The 9,999-nt window shown below is 47.4% G+C and overlaps 1 pseudogene; it reads right to left on the minus strand.

The window, feature by feature from the left end:
• The window catches only part of LOC132813717 (zinc finger protein 271-like), a 64,830-nt pseudogene that overhangs the window by 25,056 nt on the left and 29,775 nt on the right, over nucleotides 1-9,999 (minus strand).

The raw sequence follows: 9,999 nt of genomic DNA on the forward strand, positions 1-9,999 counted from the left end.
ATTCTATTTTTCTCAAAAATGCACAATATACAGGTTGTTCAATCCAGGTAACATTTTGTAAATTCCACTTTGGAAATAGAACCAATCTGACTCAAGATTGTGATACAGACAGACCCTGGTTTCACACCTTTAATGCATTGTCAGAGCTGAGATGTCACCTTTTCTTATTAAACTTTGGGTTATCTCAAGAAAATGTCTTTGAGGAAATTCTGGGATTTACAAATGAATGATACGAGCAGCCCATACTAAAAGATGAAAGACTTAACAATCCAGGGTTTTTCAATATATTATTTCAGTGCACTGTAATGTTTTTCCATCCATTCTGTGCCTTATGATTTTATTCTGCACAATCACCTGATGAAGGAGCCACGCAGTGAGTGCTAGTCATAGAGATGTACAGCATGGAAACAGACCCTTCGGTCCAACCCGCCGACCAGATATCCCAACCCAATCTAATCCCCCCTGGCAGCACCCAGCCCATATCCCTCCAAACCCTTCCTATTCATATACCCATCCAAATGCCTCTTAGACGTTGCAATTATAAAAGCCTCCACCACTTCCTTTGACAGCTTATTCCATACATGTACAACCCTCTGCATGAAAAGTTGTCCCTTAGGCCCCTTTTAAATCTTTCCCTTCTCACCTTAAACCTATGCCTCTAGTTTTCGACTCCCCCACCCTGGGGAAAAAGACCTAGGCTATTTGCCCTATCCATGCCCCTCATGATTTTATAAACCTCTCTACGGTCACCCCTCAGGCTCTGATGCTCCAGGGTAAAATAAATGCCCCAATTCCCCCCTCAGTCTGTGTAACTGGTTAAAGCTCCTTCCCATAGTCAGCTCACTGGGACACATACACTCATTCTGTGTAACCAGTTAAAGCTCAGTTCACTGGTGGTTCCTTTCTGAGTGCTTCTCTGCTCACACTGATGTCCAGTACCTTTTGAAGCAGGTCGAATGGATTTCTCTTTCCAAATTCAACCCCCCAATGATATTGAGTGACCCTGTCAGATCTTGTTATGGAATTTCTTCCAAGGTTTCTGTATGCAGATCCTCCCCTTCTGATACCCAGTTAGCAAAGTTGAAACAAGTCATCACTTTCCGTACCGAATAGAAATTCTGGTTTATATTGTGTGTGTCTGTGTGTTTAAAGTACTAACCCAGTAACATACAAATGGTATTATTGATGTAAAATACACAGGACACGTGAGGAAGGAGATGTCAGGACCTGGCACACTCTGAACCCTAACAGGGTGTTCCAAGTGGTAGTGAAAACATTTCAAAATGAAGTGGATGGCCAGAAACACCGTGCTTCTGTGGAAGCACAGAAACAGTCCTTCTCATCCATGCTGACTAGATATCTGAAATTAATCTATCCTGTTTACCAGCACTTGGCCCATATCCCTCTAAACCCTACCTATTCACATACCCATCCAGCTGCCCTTTAAAAGTTGTATTTGTGCCAGCCTCCACTTCCTCTCTCAGCTCATTGCACACACGCACCACCCTCTGAGTGACAAAGTACCAATCTATGCCTTCCTCATCCCCCGTTTGACCTGTACTGATACCTTCGGGGATCTCTGAACTTGGATAGTAAGGTCCCTTTGTTCCTCAGCACTCAGTAGTGATCTATTATTTATTGCTTACTTCCTTCCCAATTAAGATGAGGTGTTGTCCCTCCAATTTGATTCGTTGTGGCAATAGAGGAGGCCAAAGATGGTAATGTCAGAAAGGGGGTGGGAAGGGGAATTGAAGTGGGTGGTGATTGGGAACTCTGGTCGGCTCTGTCGACCCAGATATGATGCTCAGTGAACCATTCCCCAAGTTTGCGGTCGCTCTCCCTGATATAGAGAAGACCAAAACTGGCAAACACATGGCAAATGCAGTTCCACAATATGAAGTTATAGCCTTTGCTGTGGAAAGAAATAGAAAGGAAGTGTGATATTTAAATGGAGGTGTAATTGGATGTGGAAAATGTGAGAACTGCAGATGCTGGAGATCAGGGTCAAAAGGTGTGGTCCTGGAAGAGCACGGTAGGTTAGGCAGCATCCGAGGAGCAGGACAGTTGACTTTTTGGGCACGAGCCCTTCATCAGGAATGATGTGTGAATGGACAAAGGGGCCTCAGTGTCCTTCTACACCAGTCACTGCCAGTTGTCAGACAGGTGCAGCAAGCAATGCGCAAGGCAAGTGGTATATTAGCAAGAGGAATTGAGTTCAGAAGTGGGGAGTCTTCCTGCAGTTATGGGATCATTGAATATATTCAAGGCTGAGTTCATCTGATTTTTGAACAACAAAGAAGTGGATGTTTGTGGGGGAAGGCAAGAACATGGTTTTAAGACCAGTACAGAACAGTTCCAGAGTCATACAGCACAAAAACAGACGCTTAAGTCCAACTAGTCATAGAGATATACAGCACGGGAAACAGACCCTTCGGTCCAACTCGTCCATGCCGACCAGATATCCCATCCCAATCCAGTCCCATCTGCCAGCACCTGGCCCATATCCCTCGAAGCTCTTCCCATTCATATACCTGTCCAGACGCCTTTTAAATCTTGCAATTGTACCAGCCTCCACCACTTCCTTCTGCAGCTCATTCCATACATGTACCACTCTCTGTATGAAAAGGTTGACCCTAAGATCTCTTTTGTTTCTTTCCCCTGGTCACCCTAAACCTATGCCCTCTTGTTCTGGACCCCCCCCCCCCCACCCTCCCGCAGGGAAAAGATTTTGCCTATTTACCCTATCCATGCCGTTCATGATTTTATTAACCTCTATAAGGTCACCCCTTAGTCTCCAGCGCTCCAGGGAAAACAGCCCTGGTCTCCCTTTAGCTCAAATCCTCCAACCCTGGCAATATCCTTGTAAATCTTTTCTGAACCCTTTCAAGTTTCACAACATCTTACTGATAGTAAGGAAACCAGAATTGCGCACACTATATTCCAAATGTGGCCAAACCAATGTCCTGAAGAAGGGCTCATGCCCGAAATGTCGACTCTCCTGCTCCTTGGATGCTGCCTGACCTGCTGCGCTTTCCAGCAACTTATTTTCAGCTCTAACCAATGTCCTGTACAGCTACAACATAACTTCCCAAATCCTCTACTCGGATAATTGGGAATGTTTTCAAAACCTGCAAAAGACAACTGGGAAAGAATGGAGGGACAAACCGAACCTTTGAGGGTCAGCTTGGAGGCATCAAGGTCTCAGGACAGGGGGTGGGGATGACCCCAGCTATGGGCCATGTGTGAGCAAATGGTTCCAGATTGATTTACGATATCTGGTCGGTACAGACGAGTTGGACTGAAGGGACTGTTTCTGTGCTGTATATCTCTATGACTCTGGCTTTCCACTCACGTTTACCATGTCAGTATATTCAGTTTCTCTCTGGTGTCAGTGTTAAGACCTTGATGTCTCAGTTTGCTTCCCCTTCCCAGGGATGGTAACCATTTTGTGTCTGGTTGTTCCGAAAGAAGCTGCGTGGCAGCTTCATCCTGAATTGACCCACATTTTATTTGCTTCCCAAAATCAGACCGGCTCACTCTCAGCAGGATCCCAGTGTTGGGAAAGATATTAACTTTCAGGTGGAGGTATCCAAAATGTAGAGAGATGTCAGTCTTGATGTTTTTGCTTTTCTGTCCCTGTAAGATCCTGAATCAGCACCTTCAGGAGAATGAGTTAGAACGGAGTGAGAACAGAGGGAGAGAGTGGGATGGTGCTTTCAATTTTGTGGAATAAAGAAAAGAAAAGAAAAGAAATTTCCACAAAGTGGAATTGCTTGTTTAGAGTTTCTACCCTGGGACTGACAGTGGTGACTTTTGTAATCTATTTTTACAGCGTATTTGAAGATCTGACGGCGGAAGTTTCTCAATCAACAGATGAAGGGCTTATGCCCGAAACATTGACCCTCCTGCTCCCCAGATGCTGTCTGACATCCCCGTGCTTTTCCAGTGCCACGTTTTTTGGCTGACTCTCCAGCATTTGCAGTCCTCACTTCAACATCAATGTCTGACAGTCACTCAATCCACCAGGACCGCAACGATTTTTGACTGTGATTTCTGTGAGAGGGATCAAAGCTTTTTGGTTCCTATCTGAGTATGTTTTCAGCATCAGTGGGACTGGATGAGAGACCCCACTGTTGCAGCACTGAGTGTGGAGCCTGAAAAAGTTATACTGTCTGGGAAGAGGAATTCACAGCGGGTAGGGGCTCTACATGTGTTTGTGTGCAGCTGAAGCTTCGGCCATGGAGAAACCTGAGGAATCCCGCCTTGTGGAGAAACGATGGAAGTGTGGCGACTGTGGGAAAGGCTTCCGTTTCCCATCTGCCCTGGAGACTCATCGGCGCAGTCACACCGGGGAGAGGCCATTCCCCTGCCCTGTCTGCGGGAAGGCCTTCAGACATTCCTCCCACCTGCTGGCCCACCAGCGGGACCACACGGGGGAGAGGCCCTTCAGCTGCCCAGAGTGCGGGAAGGCCTTCATGTTTTTCTCTGCCCTGTTGGCCCACCGGCGAATCCACACGGGGGAGAGGCCATTCAGCTGCTCTGAGTGTGGGAAGGGCTTCAACTATTCCTCCGACCTGCTGAGGCACCAACGGGTTCACTCAGGGGAGAGGCCCTTCAGCTGCCCCGAGTGCGGGAAGGCCTTCAGCAATTACTCCAACCTCCAGACCCACCAGCGTGTGCACACGGGGGAGAGGCCCTTCAGCTGCCCCGAGTGTAGGAAGGCCTTTACCCAGGTCTCCACCCTGCTGAGGCACCAGCAGATCCACACCGGGGAGAGGCCGTTCACCTGCCCACGGTGCTGGAAAGGCTTCACCCGCTCCTCCCACTTGCAGAAGCACCAGCGAGTTCATGTGCCATCACAGGGGAATTGAAGGAGTGACGGCCGAGTCCCATTATCGATTGGACTATCAACCCGGTTCCGTGGATTCCTGGGTTCGAATCACCCCACGACAGATGGCAGAATTGGTATTCGGTCAGAAATGTGGAGTTCAGAATCTAACGATGAGACCGTTTCAGGGAGGGGGTGGTTCGGGGGAGAAAGCCCCCATCTGATTCCCCCTCTCCCTTGTTAGGGAAGGGAACCGCCATTGTGGGAAAGGATTCACTCAGTCGTCCCAGCTGCATCCTTTACCCGGTCTGGCCTACACGTGACTCCAGACCCACAGCAGTCTGGTTGACTCTACACTGCCCTCCCCCCACTGGCAAAGGAGCGGGGAGAAACTTACTAGGAGTGAGGGAATGGGTTGAAATTGCTGAGTGAGGCAATACTTCCTCCGGGTGACGGCTGTACCAAGGATCCAATTACAAAGGGACAACCTGGTGCTGCCCAATAGTAAAGACAGTGGGGGGTGTGTGAAGTGTGTGGGCTTTGACCTTGAGCTGTTTAAAAAGCTGCTACTTTGTCTATGCCTTTTTGCAGGGGGGATCTGAAGCTGTCACAGTAAAAGTTACCTGAATTTACCACGAGGAACAGACTCTCATTGAAAACTTTGAGCTCCAAGAGGTTTTGTTTAAAGCTGCTCCTTTCTTTCAGCCTCCTGCAGAGTTTCCAATGTCATGTATCAGATGGAGCAGTGAATGAGTAGCTCGTATCATTCACTGAAATTGTAAATCTTTCAGGTACTGCGTTGCTTCATGAGCATTGTAAAGTTTACTGGCAGCACCAGGAGGTGTGGGCTGTGGTCACTAGAAATTATGTGGATGTGTCGAGATTAGACTGGGTTGATAAAGTTAAAAAAACTCACAATACCAGGTTATTGTCCAACAGGTTTATTTGGAAGCACTAGCTTTCTGAGTGCTGCTCCTTCATCGGGCAGCTGTGGACCAGCATCGTAAGACACAGAACGTATATCAAAAGATCAGTATCCTGCAACTGATAGGATATGTTGAACAAGCCTAGATTGTCTTTCATCTCTTAGAATGGGTGCAGGTTGTGGTTCATTAACGTGTAACTGCCAGAACATCTTTAAAGTCACATTCTTGAGACGACTTAAGGTTTAATAAAAAAGATAATATCGCAGCTCAGACAATGCATTTAAAGGTGTGAGATTTGAGTCTGTTAGTATTCCAATCTTGAATCAGACTGGTTCTATTTCCAAAGGAGGAATTCATAAAATATTACATGGATTGACTGCCGGGAAATTGTGTGCTATTTGCGCAAAATTGAATGTATCTGCAAATAAGTTCTACCAATACAAATTCACCCCAAAGAATTGTGTGTGCGTGCATGTGAGTTTGTGTGTGAGAATGCTTGGTAAAGTGTGAGTGTGATGGAGTATAAACCTGAGAGAGTATTGGGGGGGAGAACGTGCATGTCTGAGGGGGACCATGTGTGAGAGAGGTATTAATACAAGCAATGGGCTGCATTTTCCTAAAACAAGGAGGGGCAGCACTTGACCCAGGGCCCGACCCTTATCTGGACATGTTATAGAACAGACAGACGTGGGGGGTGGTGTTCAGGTACATAGTTCTTTGGAAGTTGCATCACTGGTAGACAGGGCGGTTAAGAAGGCATTCAGCCGCATAGCATTCATTGTTCACACCACTGAGAAGAGGGGTTGGGACATCATGTTGAGGGTGTACAGGATGTTGGTGAGGCCACTTTCAGAGTACTGAGTACAGTTCTGATGGCCCTGTATTAGGAAGAATACCATCAGAGAGGGTTCGGTAAAGATTTACCAGGATGTTGTAAGGACTGGAGGGTTTGAGTCATAAGGAGAGGCTGGGACTTTATTCACTGGAGTTCAGGAGGTTGGGGGGTGACCTCATTGAGATTGATAAAATTATGAGGAGTGGAGGTAAAGTGAACAGTAAAGGACTCTTGCTTAGCGTAGGGGAACTCAAAACTTGGGAGCATATTACTTGGAGGAGAGAGATTTAAAAAGAACCTGAGGAGCAACATTTCGAAAGTGGGTGACTTTGTATGTGGAATGAACTTGCTGAGGATATGGTAGATGCAGATACAATTACAACATTGAAACAGCATTTAGATGGGTACATGAATAGAAAGGTTTAGAGGGATATGGGCCAAATGCAGGCAAGTGGGACTAGATTAGTTTGCAATCCTGGTCGGCATGGACGAATTGGACCGAAGTGTCTGTTTCTGTGCTGTATACCTCTATTGAAACCAGTGGAATGCAGAAAGGGGCTTGACAGGATAGATGCAGATAAAATGTACCTTTGTGGGGAGGGTCATCAAATTCCGACAATGGGGAAGCAGGCCATTCAGCCCATCTATTTCACTCTGGCCCTCTGAACAGTATCCCATCCATACCCACCCCCTTATTTCGTATTTCCCATGGCCAAGCCACCCAAAACTGTAAATCCCTATGGGTAACTTAGCACGGCCAATTCTCCCTAACCTGCACCTTCTCAAGAATGTAATTTAAATGCAGGGCTTTTCAAAGAAAAATGTCAGTTTGACTCAATATTGGGACACGGTTCAGAATTCACACCTATTGTCTCTACTTATAAACAGGGCAACGTCTCTTCGAAATTCATTTAGATATAACTGCGTCACATATTAAGATATCCCTTTGAATGTGCCTCATCCCTTTGAAATGTAATCTTGTCTATTTGCGGAAATACCCGTTAAAATGTCCATGTCCCTTTAAAATGCAGATTGCCCCCTTTAGATATGAGGCCGTTCTGTTAGATGTCGGAATATCTGTTTAAATGGAGCCGTGAGCTTTCCCAATGTAGACAGGGCTCCTCGAAACGTGGCAGTGTCCCCCCCTGCAGCTGCAGAGGGAGACAGGAGAGTTTGTTTTTGTGAATGAGCAGTTGTAGCGCGAGGTGGCTGTTGCTTGGTGACGGTGAGGCTCCCCCGGCCCCGCCCATCCCCCCGTGCAGACGTCACGCGGGGGTGAAGGCGGTTGGGAGGAGAAGTCGCTCGAGCGGGGAAGCGGCGGCCGTTAGGAAAATGGCGCCGTGCGGCCCGGGGCAGACCCCCGTCACTGGTCACCGCCGCCTTCCTGGTGCAGCTGCTGTGTCACGGCCACACCGGCCGGCTGTACAGCAGGCAGGAGCCGGTGACCATTCTGGAGGCGGATGGGGTTAAGGGCCTGTTTGGGAACTGGTCGGCCGCCTGGGTGGTGGAGTTCTACTGGTCGTGGGGCGGCCCCTGTGTCAACTATGGGGCCACCTGGAAGGTACTGGGCCCGGGAGGTGAAAGGTGAGGCAGGTTGTGGGGGGGACGGAGGGGAAGGAATGTGGGGCCTGTCCTGTCATAGTCACATTTTACACTCACTTTCCATCTGCTTTTACTGGCGCTTGTGCTGTTTACCCCTCACTGTTTCATTAATCCTTGTGCTGTTTACCCCTCACTGTTACTTGTGCAATTCCTTAGACTAGTGTGTAAATACAAGTGGAGGAGATTATGCACCAGCATCTGTTCCTCAGTCATTGAAGGGATAGGACCTGTGGAGAATGGTTAGTAAAGCATGTGATGAGCTAAGCCTTGTTAACATGGATATTGTTTGTTATTTTTCAAATTATACTTTATTATTTAGACTCGTCAGAATTGTACAGCATGGAAACAGACACCTTTGGTCCAACCCGTCCATGCTGACCAGATATCCTAAATTAATCTCTTCCCATTTGCCAGCACTTGGCTCATATGCCTCTAAATCCTTCCCATTCATCTACCCACCCAGATCCTTTTAAGTGCTGTAATTGTACCACCCTCCACCACTTCCTCTGGCAGCTCATTCCATACACACACCATCCCACCCTCTGCATGGAAAAGTTGCCCCTTAGGTACCTTTTATATCTTTCCGCTCTCACCCTACATCTATGCTCTCTAGTTCTGAACTTCACCCCTACACTGGGTGAAGTTGAGCAGCCAGACAAGATGGAGAAGCAATTAAATATTGTGCTGTATGGGGAAAACAATTGTGGCTCTACCCTTTTTTTCTCCTATTGGCATTTGGACACTTAAAATCTGTCAATAATACCAGCAGTATCGTGTGCGCTCCTCTGTCAAGACGCACTGCACATGTTCATCGGTGTCACCAAAACATTGCGCGTGTTCCTCATTGTCGGCAGAAAAGGTGAGACCTTTTGATTGACCAAGAGTACGACACTCTCATTTCTCATCCTCTTTTCCATTTATTTTTCATTGTGATGTTCAATTGTTGACTTGCTGCAACTGAAAGGAAAGGGAGTGAATCCAGGGAGTGGACAGACTTGGGAAAAGTTGAGCCAGGTCTGTGACTCAATTGGCAAAATAGACAGATAGGCAGGAGGCTGGAAGAACGCAGCAAGCCAGGGAGTGTCAGGATGTCAAGTCAATGTTTTGGGTGTCACCCTTGTTCAGGACTGGGGATGGATGTAGGGAGAGCCGCAGAACAATGTTGTGCTGAGGGCAGGGTGGTGAATTGGAGATAGGTGGGGACAGGTAGAGGGTACAACCTGGTTGGTCACTGGGTGGAAGGAATCTGGTTGGTGGTGGCGGGGATGGGCTGGGAAGGGATTCAAGGGGTGGCGAGAGGTTATTTGAAATTGAAGGCCGCCAAGGTGGAAGATGTGCTGTTCCTCCAATTTGCGGTTTAGTTCGTTGTGGTAATGGAGGAGGCCAAAGATGGTCATGTCAGAAATGGAGTGGGAAGGGGAATTAAAATGGGTGGTGACTGGGAGGTCTGGTCAGCCTCTGCGTCCCTGGCTGCAGACTGTTCCCCAAGTTTATGCTCAGTTTCCCCAGTGTAGAGAAGACCACAAATGGCAAACACATGGCCAATGTGAAGTTAGAGCTTTTGCTATGTAAAAAAAAACAGAAAGGAGGTGCATTGTTTGAATGTTGATGTACTTTTTTGGGTTATGGAGAAAGTGAGGACAGCAGATGCTGGAGATCAGAGTCGAAAAGTGTGGTGCTGGAAAAACACAGCAGGTCAAATAACATTCCAGGAGCAGGAGATATTTCGAGCATGAACCCTTCATCAGGAATGATGTGTGGATGTACAAAGGGGCCTCAGCATCCTTCTACACCAGTCAATGCCAGTT

The sequence above is a fragment of the Hemiscyllium ocellatum genome, unplaced genomic scaffold (assembly GCF_020745735.1).
Source record: "Hemiscyllium ocellatum isolate sHemOce1 unplaced genomic scaffold, sHemOce1.pat.X.cur. scaffold_448_pat_ctg1, whole genome shotgun sequence".
Lineage (NCBI taxonomy): Eukaryota > Metazoa > Chordata > Chondrichthyes > Orectolobiformes > Hemiscylliidae > Hemiscyllium > Hemiscyllium ocellatum.